General features: G+C 53.3%; 1 protein-coding gene across 1 annotated transcript in view; it reads right to left on the bottom strand.

Moving 5' to 3' along the window:
• Window positions 1-14,087, bottom strand: part of BCORL1 (BCL6 corepressor like 1) — a 191,251-nt gene extending 177,164 nt beyond the window's left edge. The window contains exon 1 of the mRNA XM_069746077.1: window positions 13,959-14,087. The gene's annotated coding sequence lies outside the window, so the exon portion shown is untranslated. The remainder of the gene's footprint in view (window positions 1-13,958) is intronic.
• Window positions 14,088-26,871: the final 12,784 nt, after the last annotated feature.

Here is a 26,871-nt window from a genome sequence, read left to right as displayed (position 1 = left end):
CCAGTAGAATAGTGAGTGCAGCTCTGGAGTATAATACAGGAGGTAACTCAGGATCAGGAATGTAATGTATGTACAGTGACTGCACCAGCAGAATAGTGCGTGCAGCTCTGGAGTATAATGCAGGATGTAACTCAGGATCAGTAATGTAATGTATGTACACAGTGACTGCACCAGCAGAATAGTGAGTGCAGCTCTGGGGTATAATACAGGAGGTAACTCAGGATCAGTAATGTAATGTATGTACACAGTGACTGCACCAGCAGAATAGTGAGTGCAGCTCTGGAGTATAATACAGGATGTAACTCAGGATCAGTAATGTAATGTGTGTACACAGTGACTGCACCAGCAGAATAGTCAGTGCAGCTCTGGAGTATTATACAGGATGTAACTCAGGATCAGTAATGTAATGTATGTACACAGTGACTGCACCAGCAGAATAGTCAGTGCAGCTCTGGAGTATAATACAGGATGTAACTCAGGATCAGTAATGTAATGTATGTACACAGTGACTGCACCAGCAGAATAGTGAGTGCAGCTCTGGAGTATAATACAGGATGTAACTCAGGATCAGTAATGTAATGTATGTACACAGTGACTGCACCAGCAGAATAGTGAGTGCAGCTCTGGGGTATAATACAGGATGTAACTCAGGATCAGTAATGTAATGTATGTACACAGTGACTGCACCAGCAGAATAGTGAGTGCAGCTCTGGAGTATTATACACGATGTAACTCAGGATCAGTAATGTAATGTATGTACACAGTGACTGCACCAGCAGAATAGTGAGTGCAGCTCGGGAGTATAATACAGGATATAACTCAGGATCAGTAATGTAATGTATGTACACAGTGACTGCACCAGCAGAATAGTGAGTGCAGCTCTGGGGTATAATACAGAATGTAACTCAGGATCAGTAATGTAATGTATGTACACAGTGACTGCACCAGCAGAATAGTGAGTGCAGCTCTGGAGTATAATACAGGATGTAACTCAGGATCAGTAATGTAATGTGTGTACACAGTGACTGCACCAGCAGAATAGTCAGTGCAGCTCTGGAGTATAATACAGGATGTAACTCAGGATCAGTAATGTAATGTATGTACACAGTGACTGCACCAGCAGAATAGTGAGTGCAGCTCTGGAGTATTATACAGGATGTAACTCAGGATCAGTAATGTAATGTATGTACACAGTGACTGCACCAGCAGAATAGTGAGTGCAGCTCTGGGGTATAATACAGAATGTAACTCAGGATCAGTAATGTAATGTATGTACACAGTGACTGCACCAGCAGAATAGTGAGTGCAGCTCTGGAGTATAATACAGGATGTAACTCAGGATCAGTAATGTAATGTATGTACACAGTGACTGCACCAGCAGAATACTGAGTACAGCTCTGGAGTATAATACAGGATATAACTCAGGATCAGTAATGTAATGTATGTACACAGTGACTGCACCAGCAGAATAGTGAGTGCAGCTCTGGGGTATAATACAGGATGTAACTCAGGATCAGTAATGTAATGTATGTACACAGTGACTGCACCAGCAGAATAGTGAGTGCAGCTCTGGAGTATAATACAGGATGTAACTCAGGATCAGGAATGTAAATGTGTGTACACAGTGACTGCACCAGCAGAATAGTGAGTGCAGCTCTGGGGTATAATACAGGATGTAACTCAGGATCAGTAATGTAATGTATGTACACAGTGACTGCACCAGCAGAATAGTGCGTGCAGCTCTGGAGTATAATACAGGATGTAACTCAGGATCAGGAATGTAATGTATGTACACAGTGACTGCACCAGCAGAATAGTCAGTGCAGCTCTGGGGTATAATACAGGATGTAACTCAGGATCAGTAATGTAATGTATGTACACAGTGATTGCACCAGCAGAATAGTCAGTGCAGCTCTGGAGTATAATACAGGATGTAACTCAGGATCAGTAATGTAATGTATGTACACAGTGACTGCACCAGCAGAATAGTGAGTGCAGCTCTGGGGTATAATACAGGATGTAACTCCGGATCAGTAATGTAATGTATGTACACAGTGACTGCACCAGCAGAATAGTGAGTGCAGCTCTGGAGTATAATACAGGATGTAACTCAGGATCAGTAATGTAATGTATGTACACAGTGACTGCACCAGCAGAATAGTGAGTGCAGCTCTGGGGTATAATACAGGATGTAACTCCGGATCAGTAATGTAATGTCTGTACACAGTGACTGCACCAGCAGAATAGTGAGTGCAGCTCTGGAGTATAATACAGGATGTAACTCAGGATCAGTAATGTAATGTATGTACACAGTGACTGCACCAGCAGAATAGTGAGTGCAGCTCTGGAGTATAATACAGGATATAACTCAGGATCAGTAATGTAATGTATGTACACAGTGACTGCACCAGCAGAATAGTGAGTGCAGCTCTGGAGTATTATACAGGATGTAACTCAGGATCAGTAATGTAATGTATGTACACAGTGACTGCACCAGCAGAATAGTGAGTGCAGCTCTGGGGTATAATACAGGATGTAACTCAGGATCAGTAATGTATGTACACAGTGACTGCACCAGCAGAATAGTGAGTGCAGCTCTGGAGTATAATACAGGAGGTAACTCAGGATCAGTAATGTAATGTATGTACACAGTGACTGCACCAGCAGAATAGTGAGTGCAGCTCTGGGGTATAATACAGGATGTAACTCAGGATCAGTAATGTAATGTATGTACACAGTGACTGCACCAGCAGAATAGTGAGTGCAGCTCTGGGGTATAATACAGGAGGTAACTCAGGATCAGTAATGTAATGTCTGTACACAGTGACTGCACCAGCAGAATAGTGAGTGCAGCTCTGGAGTATAATACAGGATATAACTCCGGATCAGTAATGTAATGTATGTACACAGTGACTGCACCAGCAGAATAGTGAGTGCAGCTCTGGGGTATAATACAGGATGTAACTCAGGATCAGTAATGTAATGTATGTACACAGTGACTGCACCAGCAGAATAGTGAGTGCAGCTCTGGAGTATAATACAGGATATAACTCCGGATCAGTAATGTAATATATGTACACAGTGACTGCACCAGCAGAATAGTGAGTGCAGCTCTGGAGTATAATACAGGATGTAACTCAGGATCAGTAATGTAATGTATGTACACAGTGACTGCACCAGCAGAATAGTGAGTGCAGCTCTGGAGTATAATACAGGATGTAACTCAGGATCAGTAATGTAATGTATGTACACAGTAACTGCACCAGCAGAATAGTCAGTGCAGCTCTGGAGTATAATACAGGATGTAACTCAGGATCAGTAATGTAATGTATGTACACAGTGACTGTACCAGCAGAATAGTGAGTGCAGCTCTGGGGTATAATACAGGATGTAACTCAGGATCAGTAATGTAATGTATGTACACAGTGACTGCACCAGCAGAATAGTGAGTGCAGCTCTGGGGTATAATACAGGATGTAACTCAGGATTAGTAATGTAATGTAGTAATGTAATGTATGTACATAGTGACTGCACCAGCAGAATAGTGAGTGCAGCTCTGGAGTATAATACAGGATGTAACTCAGGATCAGTAATGTAATGTATGTACACAGTGACTGCACCAGCAGAATAGTGAGTGCAGCTCTGGGGTATAATACAGGAGGTAACTCAGGATCAGGAATGTAATGTATGTACACAGTGACTGCACCAGCAGAATAGTGAGTGCAGCTCTGGAGTATAATACAGGATGTAACTCAGGATCAGTAATGTAATGTATGTACACAGTGACTGCACCAGCAGAATAGTGAGTGCAGCTCTGGAGTATAATACAGGATGTAACTCAGGATCAGTAATGTTATGTATGTACACAGTGACTGCACCAGCAGAATAGTGAGTGCAGCTCTGGAGTATAATACAGGATGTAACTCAAAATCAGTAATGTAATGTATGTGCACAGTGACTGCACCAGCAGAATAGTGAGTGCAGCTCTGGGGTATAATACAGGATGTAACTCAGGATCAGTAATGTAATGTATGTACACAGTGACTGCACCAGCAGAATAGTGAGTGCAGCTCTGGAATATAATACAGGATGTAACTCAGGGTCAGTAATGTAATGTATGTAAACAGTGACTGCACCAGCAGAATAGTGAGTGCAGCTCTGGAGTATAATACAAGATGTAACTCAGGATCAGTAATGTAATGTATGTACACAGTGACTGCACCAGCAGAATAGTGAGTGCAGCTCTGGAGTATAATACAGGATGTAACTCAGGATCAGTAATGTAATGTATGTACACAGTGACTGCACCAGCAGAATAGTGAGTGCAGCTCTGGAGTATAATACAGGATGTAACTCAGGATCAGTAATGTAATGTATGTACACAGTGACTGCACCAGCAGAATAGTGAGTGCAGCTCTAGAGTATAATATATTATACGATATTATACCCCGGTGACCTCTATTACAGGACCGCGCTGGTATCAGGAGCTCCGCACCACCGGCCGCTCTGTCACATGGCAGATGGACATGGTGGGGGGCTGAGGTTACACTGAAGCATTTCAGCAGTGTCCTGACACAATGGCCGCCACACACGAGGGGTGACTGGACATGGATCAGGGTTATTCCAGCGGTTTCTCAGCGGTTCGGACCAGGACTCCGCCGGTGTCAGCAGGATGAGCCGTCTGTGGTGGGGGTGACACCGCCGGCAGTGACCGGGGGCCTCCTGGTGAAGGCCTCCTCTGTGCCCCCATCTTCACACTGGGGAGGAGGAGGAGGAGGAGGACGGCGCCTCCAGTTTTATGTCCAGAGGTCGCGAGGTCGCAGTGATTAGCAGAAGCTGCTGCTTTCCCTGAACCCGGGGCCCTGAATGGCCGCTGCGCTAAGCTGCGATTACACCGCGGTTACTGCAGGTCCCAGTAACTGCACCAAGACGAGGACCCCGATAGAGGTGAAGACCCCCTGCACGACAGCCAACATCAGGACAATTGCTGCGGCAGACAACACGCTGTGACTGGCAGGGAATATCTAAAGCTGCATGTCGCATGCTCTGCACACACCGAGAGCTGCATCCGGGAGTCACCACATAAGGCTGCATACGTCTCACCCAGGACATCTGCGGTCAGAGCGCCGCACCAAGACACGTTACCTGCCCGGACATCGACTGGCACCAACCTGGCGCTCAAGTTCACACGCAAGTATGGAAACGGCCTCCAGTCACAGACGTCAGACCGAGAGGAGCGGATAACGAGGCGACCAAGAGACGGCGGCAGAGAGGAGCGGATAACGGGGCGACCGAGAGGAGCGGATAACGGGGCGACCGAGAGGAGCGGATAACGGGGCGACCGAGAGGAGCGGATAACGGGGCGACCGAGAGGAGCGGATAACGAGGCGACCAAGAGACGGCGGCAGAGAGGAGCAGATAACGAGGCGACCGAGAGGAGCGGATAACGGGGCGACCGAGAGGAGCGGATAACAGGGCGACCGAGAGGAGCGGATAACGGGGCGACCGAGAGGAGCGGATAACGGGGCGACCGAGAGGAGCGGATAACGGGGCGACCGAGAGGAGCGGATAACGGGGCGACCGAGAGGAGCGGATAACGGGGCGACCGAGAGGAGCGGATAACGGGGCGACCGAGAGGAGCGGATAACGGGGCGACCGAGAGGAGCGGATAACGGGGCGACCGAGAGGAGCGGATAACGGGGCGACCGAGAGGAGCGGATAACGGGGCGACCGAGAGGAGCGGATAACGGGGCGACCGAGAGGAGCGGATAACGGGGCGACCGAGAGGAGCGGATAACGGGGCGACCGAGAGGAGCGGATAACGGGGCGACCGAGAGGAGCGGATAACGGGGCGACCGAGAGGAGCGGATAACGGGGCGACCGAGAGGAGCGGATAACGGGGCGACCGAGAGGAGCGGATAACGGGGCGACCGAGAGGAGCGGATAACGGAGCAGAGAGGAGCGGATAACGGGGCAGAGCGGAGCGGATAACGGGGCAGAGAGGAGCGGATAACGGGGCAGAGCGGAGCGGATAACGGGGCGACCGAGAGGAGCGGATAACGGGGTAGAGAGGAGCGGATAACGGGGCGACCGAGAGGAGCGGATAACGGGGTAGAGAGGAGCGGATAACGGGGCGACCGAGAGGAGCGGATAACGGGGCGACCGAGAGGAGCGGATAACGGGGCGACCGAGAGGAGCGGATAACGGGGCGACCGAGAGGAGCGGATAACGGGGCGACCGAGAGGAGCAGATAACGGGGCAGAGAGGAGCGGATAACGGGGCAGAGAGGAGCGGATAACGGGGCAGAGAGGAGCGGATAACGGGGCGACCGAGAGGAGCGGATAACGGGGTAGAGAGGAGCGGATAACGGGGCGACCGAGAGGAGCGGATAACGGGGCGACCGAGAGGAGCGGATAACGGGGAGACCGAGAGGAGCGGATAACGGGGCGACCGAGAGGAGCGGATAACGGGGCAGAGCGGAGCGGATAACGGGGCAGAGAGGAGCGGATAACGGGGCGACCGAGAGGAGCGGATAACGGGGCGACCGAGAGGAGCAGATAACGGGGCAGAGAGGAGCGGATAACGGGGCAGAGAGGAGCGGATAACGGGGCGACCGAGAGGAGCGGATAACGGGGCGACCGAGAGGAGCAGATAACGGGGCAGAGAGGAGCTGATATCGGGTCAGAGCGGAGCGGATAACGGGGCAGAGCGGAGCGGGTAACGGGGCGACCGAGAGGAGCGGATAACGGGGCAGAGCGGAGCGGATAACGGGGCAGAGCGGAGCGGATAACGGGGCAGAGAGGAGCTGATAACGGGGCAGAGCGGAGCGGATAACGGGGCGACCGAGAGGAGCTGATAACGGGGCAGAGCGGAGCGGATAACGGGGCAGAGCGGAGCGGGTAACGGGGACCATTGCCCATGTGAGCCCAGCCTGACCAGTGCCGGGCACAAACACTGGAACAGATGGGCCCAACCGGAAGTTCTGTGGCTATGAAGCTGCTCATCATGGGGTGCGATGCGGAGTGACGATTACACAGATCTCCCCCACAATCCTGGTATCTACAGGACAGACCCCAGTGCGCCGTCATCTCTGCAGACACCGGCAGTGCGGGGACGTGTGGCCGCTGCACACAGGGGCGGGATCAGCGCTGAGAATCCCCCTCTGCACAGGGCTCCGATATCTGCGCTGCTGCCTGCTGGACCCGGCACGTCCCCCCACTGCACCGTAAAGGATTCCCCCGGGTCTGTGCACACGCTGCATTTGTTGCGTTCTTTCTGCACAGGTTTTTCCCAGCACCAGTGCAGGGAGATCCCCGACGTCTCTTCACACGCTGCTTATTTTTCTTGCAGATTTGTGGCAGGTTTCAATCTACTTTGTGTCAATTCTTGCAGCGTTTTTTCTGCAAGTTTCACAGTTAAAAAACGCAGCGAAACGTGCGGATTGTACACTGCGCTTCTCCTGCATCACATACTTACCGTGTGCACAGACCCCAAGAGCGAGCGAAGGAGCACCAGAGAAAGGCTCCGGGGTCCCCGGGCATCGGCCCCAGGATCGGCAGAGCCCCCGGCACATCCCAATCCCCGACACAGGCTGCACAAGACGCGGGCCGCACAGGACGCGGGCCGCAGAGAACGCGGGCCGCACAGGACGTGGGCAGCACAAGACGCGGGCCGCACAAGACACGGGCCGCACAAGACACGGGCCGCACAAGACACGGGCCGCACAAGACACGGGCCGCACAAGACACGGGCCGCAGAGAACGCGGGCCGCACAGGACGCGGGCCGCACAGGACGCGGGCCGCACAGGACGCGGGCCGCACAGGACGCAGGCCGCACAAGACGCGGGCCGCACAAGACACGGGCCGCACAAGACACGGGCCGCAGAGAACGCGGGCCGCACAGGACGCGGGCCGCACAGGACGCGGGCCGCACAGGACGCGGGCCGCACAAGACACGGGCCGCACAAGACACGGGCCGAACAGGACGCGGGCCGCAGAGAACACGGGCCGCACAGGACGCGGGCCGCACAAGACACGGGCCGCACAAGACACGGGCAGCACAAGACACGGGCCGCACAAGACACGGGCAGCACAAGACACGGGCAGCACAAGACACGGGCCGCACAAGACACGGGCTGCACAAGACACGGGCCGCAGAGAACGCGGGTCGCACAGGACGCGGGCCGCACAGGACGCGGGCCGCACAAGACGCGGGCCGCACAAGACGCGGGCCGCACAAGACACGGGCCGCACAAGACACGTGCCGAAAAGGACGCAGGCCGCACAGGACACGGGCCGCAGAGAACACGGGCCGCACAGGACACGGGCCGCACAAGACACGGGCCGCACAAGACACGGGCCGCACAAGACACGGGCCGCACAAGACACGGGCCGCAGAGAACGCGGGTCGCACAGGACGCGGGCCGCACAGGACGGTTTCACAGTTAAAAAACGCAGCGAAACGTGCGGATTGTACACTGCGCTTCTCCTGCATCACATACTTACCGTGTGCACAGACCCCAAGAGCGAGCGAAGGAGCACCAGAGAAAGGCTCCGGGGTCCCCGGGCATCGGCCCCAGGATCGGCAGAGCCCCCGGCACATCCCAATCCCCGACACAGGCTGCACAAGACGCGGGCCGCACAGGACGCGGGCCGCACAGGACGCGGGCCGCAGAGAACGCGGGCCGCACAGGACGTGGGCAGCACAAGACGCGGGCCGCACAAGACACGGGCCGCACAAGACACGGACCGCACAAGACACGGGCCGCACAAGACACGGGCCGCACAAGACACGGGCCGCAGAGAACGCGGGCCGCACAGGACGCGGGCCGCACAGGATGCGGGCCGCACAAGACGCGGGCCGCACAAGACGCGGGCCGCACAAGACACGGGCCGAACAGGACGCGGGCCGCACAGGACACGGGCCGCAGAGAACACGGGCCGCACAGGATGCGGGCCGCACAAGACACGGGCCGCAGAGAACACGGGCCGCACAGGACGCGGGCCGCACAAGACACGGGCAGCACAAGACACGGGCAGCACAAGACACGGGCCGCACAAGACACGGGCAGCACAAGACACGGGCCGCACAAGACACGGGCCGCACAAGACACGGGCCGCAGAGAACGCGGGTCGCACAGGACGCGGGCCGCACAGGACGCGGGCCGCACAAGACGCGGGCCGCACAAGACGCGGGCCGCACAAGACACGGGCCGCACAAGACACGGGCCGAACAGGACGCGGGCCGCACAGGACACGGGCCGCAGAGAACACGGGCCGCACAGGACACGGGCCGCACAAGACACGGGCCGCACAAGACACGGGCCGAACAGGACGCGGGCCGCAGAGAACACGGGCCGCACAGGACGCGGGCCGCACAAGACACGGGCAGCACAAGACACGGGCAGCACAAGACACGGGCCGCACAAGACACGGGCAGCACAAGACACGGGCCGCACAAGACACGGGCCGCACAAGACACGGGCCGCAGAGAACGCGGGTCGCACAGGACGCGGGCCGCACAGGACGCGGGCCGCACAAGACGCGGGCCGCACAAGACGCGGGCCGCACAAGACACGGGCCGCACAAGACACGGGCCGAACAGGACGCGGGCCGCACAGGACACGGGCCGCAGAGAACACGGGCCGCACAGGACACGGGCCGCACAAGACACGGGCCGCACAAGACACGGGCCGCACAAGACACGGGCCGCAGAGAACGCGGGTCGCACAGGACGCGGGCCGCACAGGACGCGGGCCGCACAGGACGCGGGCCGCACAAGACGCGGGCCGCACAAGACGCGGGCCGCACAAGACGCGGGCCGCACAAGACGCGGGCCGCACAAGACGCGGGCCGCATAAGACGCGGGCCGCACAAGACACGGGCCGAACAGGACGCGGGCCGCAGAGAACACGGGCCGCACAAGACACGGGCCGCACAAGACACGGGCCGCACAGGACACGGGCCGCACAAGACACGGGCCGCACAAGACACGGGCCGCACAAGACACGGGCCGCACAAGACGCGGGCCGCATAAGACGCGGGCCGCACAAGACACGGGCCGAACAGGACGCGGGCCGCAGAGAACACGGGCCGCACAGGACGCGGGCCGCACAAGACACGGGCCGCACAAGACACGGGCCGAACAGGACGCGGGCCGCAGAGAACACGGGCCGCACAGGACGCGGGCCGCACAGGACGCGGGCCGCACAGGACGCGGGCCGCACAGGAGCTATGCAGCCGTGTGATCAACGGGGGAGACGCTCCGTACAGGAGCCCACAATAAACGAGATGTTCTCAGCTGCTCAAAGGGACGGCTGCGCTCATGGGCTGTCACCATGTGAGTGAGGGCAACGCCGGGGGGGCGACAGAGGGCAACACAGAGGGGCGACGTACGATGCACAGGGCTCCACAGATGGGTGACATACGTCGCTGAGGGGCAAAGTACAACAGAAGGCTCCGCAGAGGGGCGAAATACGACGCAGAGGGCTCCGAACAGGGGCGACAGAGGGCTCCGCAGAGGGATGAAATACGACGCAGAGGGCTCCGAACAGGGGCGACAGAGGGCTCCGCAGAGGGATGAAATACGACGCAGAGGGCTCCGAACAGGGGCGACAGAAGGCTCCGCAGAGGGGCGAAATACGATGCAGAGGGCTCCGAACAGGGGCGACAGAAGGCTCCGCAGAGGGATGAAATACGACGCAGAGGGCTCCGAACAGGGGCGACAGAGGGCTCCGCAGAGGGGCGAAATACGACGCAGAGGGCTCCGAACAGGGGCGACAGAGGGTTCCGCAGAGGGGCGAAATACGACGCAGAGGGCTCCGAACAGGGGCGACAGAGGGCTCCGCAGAGGGGCGAAATACGACGCAGAGGGCTCCGAACAGGGGCGACAGAGGGCTCCGCAGAGGGGCGAAATACGACGCAGAGGGCTCCGAACAGGGGCGACAGAAGGCTCCGCAGAGGGACGAAATACGATGCAGAGGGCTCCGAACAGGGGCGACAGAGGGCTCCGCAGAGGGGCGAAATACGACGCAGAGGGCTCCGAACAGGGGCGACAGAAGGCTCCGCAGAGGGGCGAAATACGACGCAGAGGGCTCCGAACAGGGGCGACAGAGGGCTCCGCAGAGGGGCGAAATACGACGCAGAGGGCTCCGAACAGGGGCGACAGAAGGCTCCGCAGAGGGGCGAAATACGACGCAGAGGGCTCCGAACAGGGGCGACAGAGGGCTCCGCAGAGGGGCGAAATACGACGCAGAGGGCTCCGAACAGGGGCGACAGAGGGCTCCGCAGAGGGGCGAAATACGACGCAGAGGGCTCCGAACAGGGGCGACAGAGGGTTCCGCAGAGGGGCGAAATACGACGCAGAGGGCTCCGAACAGGGGCGACAGAGGGCTCTGCAGAGGGGCGAAATACGACGCAGAGGGCTCCGAACAGGGGCGACAGAGGGCTCCGCAGAGGGGCGAAATACGACGCAGAGGGCTCCGAACAGGGGCGACAGAGGGCTCCGCAGAGGGGCGAAATACGACGCAGAGGGCTCCGAACAGGGGCGACAGAGGGCTCCGCAGAGGGATGAAATACGACGCAGAGGGCTCCGAACAGGGGCGACAGAAGGCTCCGCAGAGGGGCGAAATACGATGCAGAGGGCTCCGAACAGGGGCGACAGAGGGTTCCGCAGAGGGGCGAAATACGACGCAGAGGGCTCCGAACAGGGGCGACAGAGGGCTCCGCAGAGGGGCGAAATACGACGCAGAGGGCTCCGAACAGGGGCGACAGAGGGCTCCGCAGAGGGATGAAATACGACGCAGAGGGCTCCGAACAGGGGCGACAGAGGGCTCCGCAGAGGGGCGAAATACGACGCAGAGGGCTCCGAACAGGGGCGACAGAAGGCTCCGCAGAGGGGCGAAATACGACGCAGAGGGCTCCGAACAGGGGCGACAGAGGGCTCCGCAGAGGGATGAAATACGACGCAGAGGGCTCCGAACAGGGGCGACAGAGGGCTCCGCAGAGGGGCGAAATACGACGCAGAGGGCTCCGAACAGGGGCGACAGAAGGCTCCGCAGAGGGGCGAAATACGATGCAGAGGGCTCCGAACAGGGGCGACAGAGGGCTCCGCAGAGGGATGAAATACGACGCAGAGGGCTCCGAACAGGGGCGACAGAAGGCTCCGCAGAGGGGCGAAATACGATGCAGAGGGCTCCGAACAGGGGCGACAGAGGGTTCCGCAGAGGGGCGAAATACGACGCAGAGGGCTCCGAACAGGGGCGACAGAGGGCTCCGCAGAGGGGCGAAATACGACGCAGAGGGCTCCGAACAGGGGCGACAGAGGGCTCCGCAGAGGGGCGAAATACGACGCAGAGGGCTCCGAACAGGGGCGACAGAAGGCTCCGCAGAGGGGCGAAATACGACGCAGAGGGCTCCGAACAGGGGCGACAGAGGGCTCCGCAGAGGGGCGAAATACGACGCAGAGGGCTCCGAACAGGGGCGACAGAGGGCTCCGCAGAGGGGCGAAATACGACGCAGAGGGCTCCGAACAGGGGCGACAGAGGGCTCCACAGAGGGACGAAATACGACGCAGAGGGCTCCGAACAGGGGCGACAGAGGGCTCCGCAGAGGGATGAAATACGACGCAGAGGGCTCCGAACAGGGGCGACAGAGGGCTCCGCAGAGGGATGAAATACGACGCAGAGGGCTCCGAACAGGGGCGACAGAGGGCTCCGCAGAGGGGCGAAATACGACGCAGAGGGCTCCGAACAGGGGCGACAGAGGGCTCCGCAGAGGGATGAAATACGACGCAGAGGGCTCCGAACAGGGGCGACAGAGGGCTCCGCAGAGGGACGATGTACGATGCACAGGGCTCCGAACAGGGGCGACAGAAGGCTCCGCAGAGGGGCGAAATACGACGCAGAGGGCTCCGAACAGGGGCGACAGAAGGCTCCGCAGAGGGACGATGTACGATGCACAGGGCTCCGCAGATGAGTGACATATGACGCTGAGGGGCAAAGTACGACAGAAGGAAACGCTGAGATACGGGTCAAATATGCTGAGATACGGGTTGGATACGCTGAGATACGGGTCGGATACACAGATACACTGAGATACGGGTCGGATACGCTGAGATACGGGTCGGATACGCTGAGATACGGGTCAGATACGCTGAGATACGGGTCGGATACGCTGAGATACGGGTCGGATACGCTGAGATACGGGTCGGATACGCTGAGATACGGGTCGGATACGCTGAGATACAGGTCGGATACACAGATACACTGAGATACGGGTCGGATATGCTGAGATACGGGTCAGATACGCTGAGATACGGGTCGGATACGCTGAGATACACTGAGATACGGGTCAGATATGCTGAGATACGCTTGGATACGGCCCGTACACCAGCTGTCCCACGTACCTCTGACTATCGGAGACATAGTGCCGGGATCGTGCCGCCTATCGCGACAGCAGTCGGTCCCACCTGGACGGTTTCCCCGCCGGTCGCAACAGCAACTCCAGCCAAGTGCCGGCAACACTGAGGAGACCGCGACCCCCGACCCGCGACCCGGCTCCGCGCAGGTAAACACGGAGTTGCGGCCGATGCGCTACCGGGACCCTCCGCCCCGGGACCCCGCGCCCCTCCGCTCCGCGACCCTCCGCCCCGGGACCCCGCGCCCCTCCGCTCCGCGACCCTCCGCCCCGGGACCCTCCGCCCCGGGACCCCCCGCTCCGGGACCCCGCGCCGCACGCCCGCCTGTTACCATAGAGACCCATCACCGAGCGCACGGACATCGCTGCCCCCTCGGGCGAGGTGCTGTGGGCGCGGAGCGGCGGCCGGAGCAGCCCCCGGGAGTTCCGGTGCAGCCTGTGCTGAGCGGGGCCGAGCTGCGGCTCAGTGGGGGGTTTAAATGTCCGGAGCGTCGGGGACACCCGGGATCAGGAGGAGGAGGAGAGGTCGCTGCCGGACGCACCTGTTCCGTGACTCCGCGATCCAGGCCCCGGGGGGCGGCGGCGGCGGCTGAGCCGGGGGTCCGCGGCGGCTTCCAATCCCGGACGAAAACAAGAAGAAGAAGAAGGTTTCGGCGGAGACACTGGCAGCAGCGAGCGAAAGCACAGAGCCAGGCCGCGCAGGGCGTGACGGGAAGTGTAGTCCGGACACCGCGCCGCCCACCACTGCCGCCAATGGGGCCAGACTGCACGAGAACTACTAGTCCCAGCATGCACGGCGGGCGGCCGGGGCGGTGGGGGGGACAGAGGAGAGGAAAAAAACGAGCGCAGCGCATACATCCATCCCGGAGACACAGAGAGGAGGACGGTGTGTGACAGAGCGCTGTACACGGGAGGACGGTGTGTGACCCAGGAGGACGGTGTGTGACACAGGAGGACGGTGTGTGACAGAGCGCTGTACACGGGAGGACGGTGTGTGACCCAGGAGGACGGTGTGTGACACAGGAGGACGGTGTGTGACAGAGCGCTGTACACGGGAGGACGGTGTGTGACCCAGGAGGACGGTGTGTGACAGAGCGCTGTACACGGGAGGACGGTGTGTGACCCAGGAGGACGGTGTGTGACAGAGCGCTGTACACGGGAGGACGGTGTGTGACCCAGGAGGACGGTGTGTGACAGAGCGCTGTACACGGGAGGACGGTGTGTGACCCAGGAGGACGGTGTGTGACAGAGCGCTGTACACGGGAGGACGGTGTGTGACCCAGGAGGACGGTGTGTGACAGAAAGCTGTACACGGGAGGACGGTGTGTGACCCAGGAGGACGGTGTGTGACAGCGCTGTACACGGGAGGACAGTGTGTGACCCAGGAGGACGGTGTGTGACACAGCGCTGTACACGGGAGGACGGTGTGTGACCCAGGAGGACGGTGTGTGACACAGCGCTGTACACGGGAGGACGATGTGTGACACAGGAGGACGGTGTGTGACACAGCGCTGTACACGGGAGGACGGTGTGTGACACAGGAGGACGGTGTGTGACACAGCGCTGTACACGGGAGGACGGTGTGTGACACAGCGCTGTACACAGGACGGTGTGTGGCACAACTATACACAGGAGGAAAGTGTGTGGCACAGTGCTGCACACCGGAGGACAGTGTGTGACACAGTGCTGTACACAGGAGGACGGTGTGTGACAGCGCTGTATACAGGAGGACAGTGTGACACAACTATACACAGGAGGACAGTGTGTGACACAACTATACACAGGAGGACAGTGTGTGGCACAACTATACACAGGAGGACAGTGTGTGGCACAGTGCTGTACACAGGAGGACAGTGTGTGGCACAGTGCTGTACACAGGAGGACAGTGTGTGGCACAGTGCTGTACACAGTAGGACAGTGTGTGACCCAGCGCTGTACACAGGAGGACAGTGTGACACAACTATACACAGGAGGACAGTGTGTGACACAGTGCTGTACACAGGAGGACGGTGTGTGACAGAGCGCTGTACACGGGAGGACAGTATGTGACAGAGCGCTGTACACGGGAGGACGGTGTGTGACACAGCGCTGTACACGGGAGGACAGTGTGACACAACTATACACAGGAGGACAGTGTGTGACACAGTGCTGTACACGGGAGGACAGTGTGTGACACAGTGCTGTACACAGAACAGTGTGTGACATAACTATACACAGGAGGACAGTGTGTGACACTGCTGTACACAGGAGGACAGTGTGTGGCACAGTGCTGTACACAGGAGGACGGTGTGTGACACAGTGCTGTACACAGGAGGACAGTGTGTGACACAACTATACACAGGAGGACAGTGTGTGACACAGTGCTCTACACAGGAGGACAGTGTGTCACACAGTGCTGTACACAGGAGGACAGTGTGTGACACAACTATACACAGGAGGACAGTGTGTGACACAGTGCTGTACACAGGAGGACTGTGTGTGACAACTATACACAGGAGGACAGTGTGTGACACAGTGCTGTACACAGGAGGACGGTGTGTGACAGCGCTGTATACAGGAGGACAGTGTGACACAACTATACACAGGAGGACAGTGTGTGACAACTATGCACAGGAGGACAGTGTGTGACACAGCGCTGTACACAGGAGGACAGTGTGACACAACTATACACAGGAGGACAGTGTGTGACACAGCGCTGTACACAGGAGGACAGTGTGACAACTATACACAGGAGGACGGTGTGTGACACAACTATACACAGGAGGACAGTGTGTGACAGTGCTGTACACAGGAGGACAGTGTGGCACAGTGCTGTACACAGGAGGACAGTGTGTGACCCAGCGCTGTACACAGGAGGACAGTGTGACACAACTATACACAGGAGGACAGTGTGTGACACAGTGCTGTACACAGGAGGACGGTGTGTGACACAACTATACACAGGAGGACAGTGTGACACAACTATACACAGGAGGACAGTGTGTGGCACAGTGCTGTACACAGGAGGACAGTGTGTGATCCAGCGCTGTACACAGGAGGACAGTGTGTGACACAACTATACACAGGAGGACAGTGTGTGACACAGCGCTGTACACAGGAGGACAGTGTGACACAACTATACACAGGAGGACAGTGTGTGACACAGTGGTATACAGTCATGGCCAAAAGTATTGACACCCCTGCAATTCTGTCAGATAATACTCATTATTTGGTATTATTATCTTCATTTAATTTGTCTTAAATGAAAAAACACAAAAAGAATTGTCCTAAAGCCAAATTGGATATAACTCCACACCAAACATAAAAAAGGGGGTGGACAAAAGTATTGACACTGTTCGAAAAATCATGTGATGCTTCTGTAATTAGTGTAATTAACAGCACCTGTAACTTACCTGTGGCACCTAACCGGTGTTGGCAATAACTAAATCACACTTGCAGCCAGTTGACATGGATTAAAGTTGACTCAACCTCTGTCCTGTGTCCTTGTGTGACCACATTGATTATGGAGAAAAGAAAGAAGACCAAAGAACTGTCTGAGGACTTGAGAAACCAAATTGTGAGGAAGCATGAGCAATCTCAAGGCTACAAGTCCATCTCCAAAGACCTGAATGTTCCTGTGTCTACCGTGCACAGTGTCATCAAGAAGTGTAAAGCCCATGGCACTGTGGCTAACCTCCCTAGATGTGGACGGAAAAGAAAAATTGACAAGAGATTTCAACGCAAGATTGTGCGGATGTTGGATAAAGAACCCCGACTAACATCCAAACAAGTTCAAGCTGCCCTGCAGTCCGAGGGTACAACAGTGTCAACCCGTACTATCCGTCGGCGTCTGAATGAAAAGGGACTGTATGGTAGGAGACCCAGGAAGACCCCACTTCTTACCCCGAGACATAAAAAAGCCAGGCTGGAGTTTGCCAAAACTTATCTAAAAAAGCCTAAAACGTTTTGGAAGAATGTTCTCTGGTCAGATGAGACAAAAGTATAGCTTTTTGGGCAAAGGCATCAACATAGAGTTTACAGGAGAAAAAAAGAGGCATTCAAAGAAAAGCACACGGTCCCTACAGTCAAACATGGCGGAGGTTCCATGATGTTTTGGGGTTGCTTTGCTGCCTCTGGCACTGGACTGCTTGACCGTGTGCATGGCATTATGAAGTCTGAAGACTACCAACAAATTTTGCAGCATAATATAAGGCCCAGTGTGAGAAAGCTGGGTCTCCCTCAGAGGTCGTGGGTCTTCCAGCAGGACAATGACCCAAAACACACTTCAAAAAGCGCTAGAAAATGGTTTGAGAGAAAGCACTGGAGACTTCTAAGGTGGCCAGCAATGAGTCCAGACCTGAATCCCATAGACCACCTGTGGAGAGATCTAAAAATGGCAGTTTGGAGAAGGCACCCTTCAAATATCAGGGACCTGGAGCAGTTTGCCAAAGAAGAATGGTCTAAAATTCCAGCAGAGCATTGTAAGAAACTCATTGATGGCCACCGGAAGCGGTTGGTCGCAGTTATTTTGGCTAAAGGTTGTGCAACCACCAGTTGTAGCTATTTCTGGAGTTTTAGAGTCCTGTTTCTGCGTTATCTGAGGTGTGGAGCTGGGCAGCAGAGTCTGGAAGCTAAGTGTTGTGTTTATTCCTTGTCCCCCCTTGTTTGTCACTGTTCCCTGTGTGGTATTATCTGCAGTGGTGAGGCTAGCGCCCCTTGCAGGCCAGTGCACTAGCCAGGGCAGTGTGAGGTGACAATGAAGGACAAGGTTCCTGACGGCGGTGGGGGAAGGACCCACTTAGGGTGTTAGGGGAGTGCAGGGACAGACTCAGGTTTGAGCTCAGGTGGTGACCTTCCTCCATTTCCCTATCAGTAGGGCCTTCCTCTCCCATATACCATCCCCTTGTGTATGTGTTTCGTGCCGTCCGCTGACCGACCCCTGTGGGGTCGTTACATATTTCATGACATTATCACCAACCAATATTTTTTCCGGTGAACCTATGGCTCAAGCCCAGGCTTTTGCCCAGCTGATCCAGACCCTCACTGATGAGGTTAAGGAGCTGCGGTGTCAGGTGGTGCAGCAGCTTCAGCAGTTGTCATGGCTCATGTGCAGGCTCAACCGGAACCCAAGATATCTCTCCCAGACAGGTTCTCTCGTAGGAGAGATACATTTTTGTTTTTTAAGGAGGCCTGTAAACTATATTTCAGGCTCAGGGAGTGAGGAACAACGTGTGGGGATAATAGTCTCCCTTTTCAAGGGTGATACCCAATCCTGGGCCTTCTCCCTGCCGACCGATTCACCATCTTTGCAGTCGGTGGACAAGTTTTTTTCGGCATTGTCGCTGGTGTATGGGAATCCCGATGGCGTCTTCCTGACTGAGTCTAGACTCTGTAATATTAAGCTGGGGGGCCGACCGACTGAGGAGTACTGCTCGGAGTTCAGGAGATGGGCCGCTCACACGCAGTGGAAGGACCCTGCTCTTTGGAGTCATCTGTCACCTACGCTGCAAGATACTCTGGTGCAGTACACGACCAGCGGGGTCACTGAGACTGTACAAGTGCTTGTGGATAGTGAACGGGAGTCAATTTGGTGGATTCTCACTTTCTTCAGACGCATGGTCTGATCAGTAGGACGCTGGCAAGACCCCTTAGCATTCAGGCAAGTGACCCTGTCCCACTCAGCCAGGAACGGGTGACCCAAGTCGTAGATACTAGAAGGGTATGTGCACACGTTGCGGATTTGCCTTTGTAATAATCGCGCAGATTCTTCCTCTCCTCACAAAACACAGTTGAAATCTGCGCGGTTTTGATGCGGATTTTCATGCAGCTTTCTCCGCGGATTTGCCTGCGGATTTGCAAGCTAAATAAAGAAGTACTATTTAACAAAAAAAGAATTGTGATGTCATTTGTCCAAACTCTTCTTGTACATTCTCCATTGAAGACCATAATATCATTACGTACCATGTTCAAATATAATGTTTACACGGAAATTATATATTACCCCTTAAAAAATTGTTACTTTATTAATTTATGTTAAAATGCCAGCAACCTGTGGCCATCCCACACACAACAAACACCACCGTGAAAAAAACTGGTGTAGGGGTGACAATCCCTAGATGATACCTATACTGGTGCCTGCCTAACTGCGGGGGTTGGCGCCCTAGGGAAAGCGTTCTGGCGCCCACGCTCCCCGATGACTGACCCTGGGGTCCCTAGATTCACCCTATGTTTCCAAACGGGTCCCTCTACCCAGACAATAATGAACTGAAGGTACCCCTAGTGTCTATACATAGATCACACCTATAAATATATATATATATAACCCTAAACCCCACACCGTGATAGAAAAACAATGGAGAACATGTTCAGAGGCTGTTAACGGCATTACAGAGAAGATTCAGCACGATCACTGACCATGGTAAGCTCTAAACATCTTTTCTCATCATCACTATTCATAAGTAAGCATGGTAATCATCCATACTCCGATGCCGTCTGCCTATGCTGTATATCGCCTCACAGTACAGAGCAAAAGTTTGGACACACCTCATTTAAAGATTGTACATTCACACTGAAGGCATCAAAACTATGAATTAACACGTGGAATTATATACTTAACAAAAAACTGTGAAACAACTGAAATTATGTCTTATATTCTAGGTTCTTCAAAGTAGCCACCATTTGCTTTTTTGTTAAGTATATAATTCCACACCTTCTTCTCCATGGTATTCACGGTGGAAAATGAAATGCTAGGTGAAATCCCAAGAAACAATGAAAACCCTATATTAAGGGTCACCAATCTAACCCAAGAAGAGGTGCGAAACCGGCTAAATAAGATTAAAATAAGATTAAAATAGATAAATCTCCGGGTCCGGATGGCATACACCCACGAGTACTAAGAGAACTAAGTAATGTAATAGATAAACCATTATTTCTTATTTTTAGTGACTCTATAGCAACAGGGTCTGTTCCGCAGGACTGGCGCATAGCAAATGTGGTGCCAATATTCAAAAAGGGCTCTAAAAGTGAACCTGGAAATTATAGGCCAGTAAGTCTAACCTCTATTGTTGGTAAAATATTTGAAGGGTTTCTGAGGGATGTTATTCTGGATTATCTCAATGAGAATAACTGTTTAACTCCATATCAGCATGGGTTTATGAGAAATCGCTCCTGTCAAACCAATCTAATCAGTTTTTATGAAGAGGTAAGCTATAGGCTGGACCACGGTGAGTCATTGGACGTGGTATATCTCGATTTTTCCAAAGCGTTTGATACCGTGCCGCACAAGAGGTTGGTACACAAAATGAGAATGCTTGGTCTGGGGGAAAATGTGTGTAAATGGGTTAGTAACTGGCTTAGTGATAGAAAGCAGAGGGTGGTTATAAATGGTATAGTCTCTAACTGGGTCGCTGTGACCAGTGGGGTACCGCAGGGGTCAGTATTGGGACCTGTTCTCTTCAACATATTCATTAATGATCTGGTAGAAGGTTTACACAGTAAAATATCGATATTTGCAGATGATACAAAACTATGTAAAGCAGTTAATACAAGAGAAGATAGTATTCTGCTACAGATGGATCTGGATAAGTTGGAAACTTGGGCTGAAAGGTGGCAGATGAGGTTTAACAATGATAAATGTAAGGTTATACACATGGGAAGAAGGAATCAATATCACCATTACACACTGAACGGGAAACCACTGGGTAAATCTGACAGGGAGAAGGACTTGGGGATCCTAGTTAATGATAAACTTACCTGGAGCAGCCAGTGCCAGGCAGCAGCTGCCAAGGCAAACAGGATCATGGGGTGCATTAAAAGAGGTCTGGATACACATGATGAGAGCATTATACTGCCTCTGTACAAATCCCTAGTTAGACCGCACATGGAGTACTGTGTCCAGTTTTGGGCACCGGTGCTCAGGAAGGATATAATGGAACTAGAGAGAGTACAAAGGAGGGCAACAAAATTAATAAAGGGGATGGGAGAACTACAATACCCAGATAGATTAGCGAAATTAGGATTATTTAGTCTAGAAAAAAGACGACTGAGGGGCGATCTAATAACCATGTATAAGTATATAAGGGGACAATACAAATATCTCGCTGAGGATCTGTTTATACCAAGGAAGGTGACGGGCACAAGGGGGCATTCTTTGCGTCTGGAGGAGAGAAGGTTTTTCCACCAACATAGAAGAGGATTCTTTACTGTTAGGGCAGTGAGAATCTGGAATTGCTTGCCTGAGGAGGTGGTGATGGCGAACTCAGTCGAGGGGTTCAAGAGAGGCCTGGATGTCTTCCTGGAGCAGAACAATATTGTATCATACAATTATTAGGTTCTGTAGAAGGACGTAGATCTGGGTATTTATTATGATGGAATATAGGCTGAACTGGATGGACAAATGTCTTTTTTCGGCCTTACTAACTATGTTACTATGTTACTATGTTAATTCATAGTTTTGATGCCTTCAGTATGTCATGAAAATACACAAAAATCTTTAAATGAGGTGTGTCCAAACTTTTGCTCTGTACTGTGTATATATATATATATATATATAAATTAAGAGACGACTGGAAAATGTTCAGTTTGATTTTTCTCTTTATATTTTTCAGTAAAATGTTAATGGCTCTTTTCTGTCACGATACCCGGGTATTAATGCTGCAGGGGAAACTGCACCCAGCAGCAACGGAGCTGGACCAGAAACCGGGTAACTAACATGAACACCAAAAGGACCTTTCACATGAGACAGAGTGATCAGGTAAAGCAAAAGGACCTAAGATCATGTGACATAGTGGGAGGTGATCAGGGGCGGAGCCAGACGCCGGTGAAACAGAGAAGGAACAAGCATAAAAGAATAGTGAATCAATCAGAGGTCATAACCAGGAGATTACAAGATACCAGCAGGGAGAGTTAGAGAATAGTCAGGACTAGGGTTGAGCGACTTTTAGTTTTTTAGGGTCGAGTCGGGTTTCGCGAAACCCGACTATCTCAAAAGTCGAGTCGAGTGAAATCGGCCGATTATCGCGAAAAGTCGGGGATCGACCGAATCACGAAACCCAATGCAAGTCAATGGGGGAGCATAGTCGGCAGTGAGTGGAGGCCAGGAAAACACCTACACTGCCCATTTTAATGGCAAAAACATCCATTCTTGTTACTGAAGCTTGTCAATCTTAATTTACCTTATAATAATAGTAAGGCATTGGAAATTGGGGGTCATTTGGCTAAAGTTGTGGGGGGTAGGGCTGGTTCAAGTAATTAGTGGGCCCAGGAAATCTGGACCACGTCACGGCAGTGGAGCAGGGAGAGGTAAGTATTTCAACTTTGCAAGTGCTGTGATCCTGAGCAAGCAGGGGGGCCCACTCGTTGGCATTGGCACTGGCACAGGGCCCCTCAAAGTACGGCAGTGTGTTTGCACGGCGGGTGCGCCTCCCACCGGCAATGACACTTTTGCGTACTATGAGGGGCCCTGTGCCAGTGACATCGCCAACGAGTATGCCCCCCCACACCTGATGAAGGAACCTGCACTTTCATCTGCACCTTCCTCTTTGTCCCCGTGTAAGGTGGTATGGTATGCGGGAAGGGGAACCTGACTTTCAGCAGGGTCACAATCTTGCAGTGTAGCGTGCACGGGGAATGTAGCGTTCTGGGTCAATGTACCAGCAGACTCATCTATCACTGGCTGGGCAATGGGCAGGATGAGGAGGAAACACAGATATAGGCCTAAATAATAAAGTGGGCTAAATGCAGTTCAAAATTGGTAACATGACTAACCAGGGGGCATTGCTTTGTTCAGTGGAGGACAACTGTAATGAGAGGCTGACACAGTGAGTAGGCCCAAATCAGTAAGTAGGGTAAATGCAGTTCAAAATTGGTAACAGAAGTAAACAGGCGGCACTGGTTTGTTCAGTGTAGGAGAACATCAAGGAGCGGCAGACACCGTTAGTAGGGCCAACAAAACAAGTAGGCCAGATGCAGTGTTATATTAAACACAATTTAACGAGAGCCTGAAGATAGAAGCTAGGGAAAGGCAACCTGGAGAACACCTTGGAGCGGAAGACACCGTTTGTAGAACCCAGACCCAACTTGTAGGCCTAATGCAGTGTTGTTTCAACAACTACTTAACAAGAGCTTGAAGATAGAAGCTAGGGAGAGGCAACCTGAAGAACACCTTGGAGCGGCAGACACCGTCTCTACAACCCAGACCCAACTTGTAGGCCTAATGCAGTGTTGTTTCAACAACTACTTAACGAGAGCCTGAAAATGGAATTTCAGGACAGGAAACCTGGACAACAGCACGGAGCGGCATACACCGTTAGTAGGCCTCAACCAAACTAGTAGCCCCACTGCAGTTGTTCGATTAAAAAACTATTTAACAAGAGCCTGAAGATTGAAGCTCAGGAAAGGCAACCAGGAGAACACCTTGGAGCGGCAGACACTGTTAGTAGGTCCCAACCAAACTAGTAGCCCCACTGCAGTTGTTCGATTAAAAAACTATTTAACAAGAGCCTGAAGATTGAAGCTCAGGAAAGGCAACCAGGAGAACACCTTGGAGCGGCAGACACCGTCTCTACAACCCAGACCCAACTTGTAGGCCTAATGCAGTATTGTTTCAACAACTACTTAACGAGAGCCTGAAAATGGAATTTCAGGACAGGAAACCTGGAGAACAGCACGGAGCGGCATACACCGTTAGTAGGCCCCAACCAAACTAGTAGCCCCACTGCAGTTGTTCGATTAAAAAACTATTTAACAAGAGCCTGAAGATTGAAGCTCAGGAAAGGCAACCAGGAGAACACCTTGGAGCGGCAGACACTGTTAGTAGGCCCTAACCAAACTAGTAGCCCCACTGCAGTTGTTTGATTAAAAAACTATTTAACAAGAGCCTGAAGATTGAAGCTCAGGAAAGGCAACCAGGAGAACACCTTGGAGCGGCAGACACCGTCTCTACAACCCAGACCCAACTTGTAGGCCTAATGCAGTGTTGTTTCAACAACTACTTAACGAGAGCCTGAAAATGGAATTTCAGGACAGGAAACCTGGAGAACAGCACGGAGCGGCGTACACTGTTAGTAGGCCCCAACCAAACTAGTAGCCCCACTGCAGTTGTTCGATTAAAAAACAATTTAACAAGAGCCTGAAGATTGAAGCTCAGGAAAGGCAACCAGGAGAACACCTTGGAGCGGCAGACACTGTTAGTAGGCCCCAACCAAACTAGTAGCCCCACTGCAGTTGTTTGATTAAAAAAACTATTTAACAAGAGCCTGAAGATTGAAGCTCAGGAAAGGCAACCAGGAGAACACCTTGGAGCATCAGACACCGTCTCTACAACCCAGACCCAACTTGTAGGCCTAATTCAGTGTTGTTTCAACAACTACTTAACAAGAGCTTCAAGATAGAAGCGAGGGAGAGGCAACAGAGAGAACACCTTGGAGCGGAAGCCTCAGTTTGGAGACCACAACGAAACTTGTGGCCCCAATGCAGTTTTATAATTCTGACAAGCTGAAAATCAGCCTTTTTTTTTTTTTTTTAGAGGAGGACAGCTGTATTAACTGGCACAGACAGACACTGCTAGTAGGCCTTACACCACAAAGTAGGCTCACTACAGGATGAAAAAAAGTCACATGGGTACACGGTCGGCATTGGTGTGCTCAGCGGAGGACAAATGGAAGGAGGGACCGCAGACAGACTTAGTAGGCCTAAAATTTTAAAAAAATAGGCTCAAAGCAGTTTGAATTATCTTGCAGGGGTACACAGGCAGCATTGGTGTGGTCAGCGGAGGACGATTGGAAGGAGTGTCTGACACAGTTAGTACTCCCAAAAAATAAATAGATGTTAATGTCTCGCAAAACAACAAAACCAAAAAACAAAAGGGTGGCATACTTAGGTACACGGGTGGGCTCCTCTGCTGAGTTTCAGACATAGTAATTTGGCGCTAAGTATTTACTGGTGTCAATATAGGACACTGACCCTGACTATTTGAACTAGCATCATACATGTCAACAAATTGGTATTTTCAGTGCCAGGCATTGAAGGATGTCAGCGCATAGACTAAACATTGTTGGAGCTGTGAGAGATAATTTTGCAAGTGGTAGAGCACTGTTTGAGCTGGGGGGGACTCTCTTGTGGCCGGCGGTACAGGCCCAGGGCCCCTCATGTTACAACGGTGTGTCTGACGTTGGTTGCGCGCCACCACCGCCAGAGACACTTTATTGTACTATGAGGGACCCAGTGGCAGTGCTGTCGACCAAAAGCGGGCACACCCACCTCTTCAGACAAACGGCACTCTCACGGGTGCTTGCACCAAGTGGCGAGACCACAGCCCCGTGGGGGGAGTTAGTCCATTTAGGGAGGTGTAAACATGTCGTATGCTGGACAAACAGTTGCTGCAAATTAAGAGATTGGAACAGTCAGTAAGACCAGTCCACAAGCGAGACCTTTTTATAGGAAAGCTAGGTGTCAGCCGGGAAAGGTGGGGCAATATAATTCGAAATCCATGAGTGGTTCATTTTAATGAAGCTTAGATCATCATTTTGGGTAGCCAGTCGAGTCCTTTTATCGGTCAATATTGAACCAGCAGCACTGAATAATCTTTCTGGATAGCACACTAGCTGCTGGGCAAGCAAGCTCCTGCAATGCATATTCTGCCAATTCAGGCCAGGTGTCTATTTTGGATGCCCAGTAATCAAATGGGAATGACGGTTGAGGGAGAACATCGATAAGGGATGAAAAATAGTTAGTAACCATACTGGACAAATGTCTCCTGTCACTTTGAATTGATGCTGCAGTACCTGTCCTGTCTGCGGTCATTGCGAAATCACTCCACAACCTGGTCAGAAAACCCCTCTGTCCAACGCCACTTCTGATTTGTGCAACTCTAACACCTCTGCCCTGTTGCCCCCTACGGCTCGTGTGAGAACCATCACCGGCGCTGTGTGCTGGGAATGTCTGAATCAAACGGTCTACAAGAGTTGCTTGTTTGGTTGCTAATATTTGTTCCAGGTTCTCATGTGGCATGATATTTTGCTATTTGCCTTTATAGCGAGGATCAAGGAGGCAGGCCAACCAGTAATCGTCATCGGTCATCATTTTAATAATGCGTGGGTCCCTTTTGAGGATACGTAAGGCATAATCCGCCATGTGGGCCAAAGTTCCAGTTGTCAAATCTGCAGTTGTGCTGGGTTGAGGGGCAGTTTCAGGCAAATCTACATCACTTGTCTCCCTCAAAAAACCCGAACCTGGCCTTGCAACGCCATCAGTTTCTATTGGCCCCGGAGAAGCTTCCTCATTCAAAAAATACTCATCCCCATCATCCTCCTCGTCCTCCTCCTCTTCACCCGCTACCTCATCCTGTAGATTGCCCTGACCAGACAATGGCTGACTGTCATCAAGGCTATCCTCTTCCTCGGCTGCAGACGCCTGCTCCTTTATGTGCGTCAAATTTTGCATCAGCAGACGCATTAGGGGGATGCTCATGCTTATTAT

This window comes from Ranitomeya imitator, chromosome 2 (genome assembly GCF_032444005.1).
Source record: "Ranitomeya imitator isolate aRanImi1 chromosome 2, aRanImi1.pri, whole genome shotgun sequence".
NCBI lineage: Eukaryota > Metazoa > Chordata > Amphibia > Anura > Dendrobatidae > Ranitomeya > Ranitomeya imitator.
Note: the sequence above shows the minus strand (reverse complement) of the source record. Positions and strands in the feature narration are given on the sequence as shown.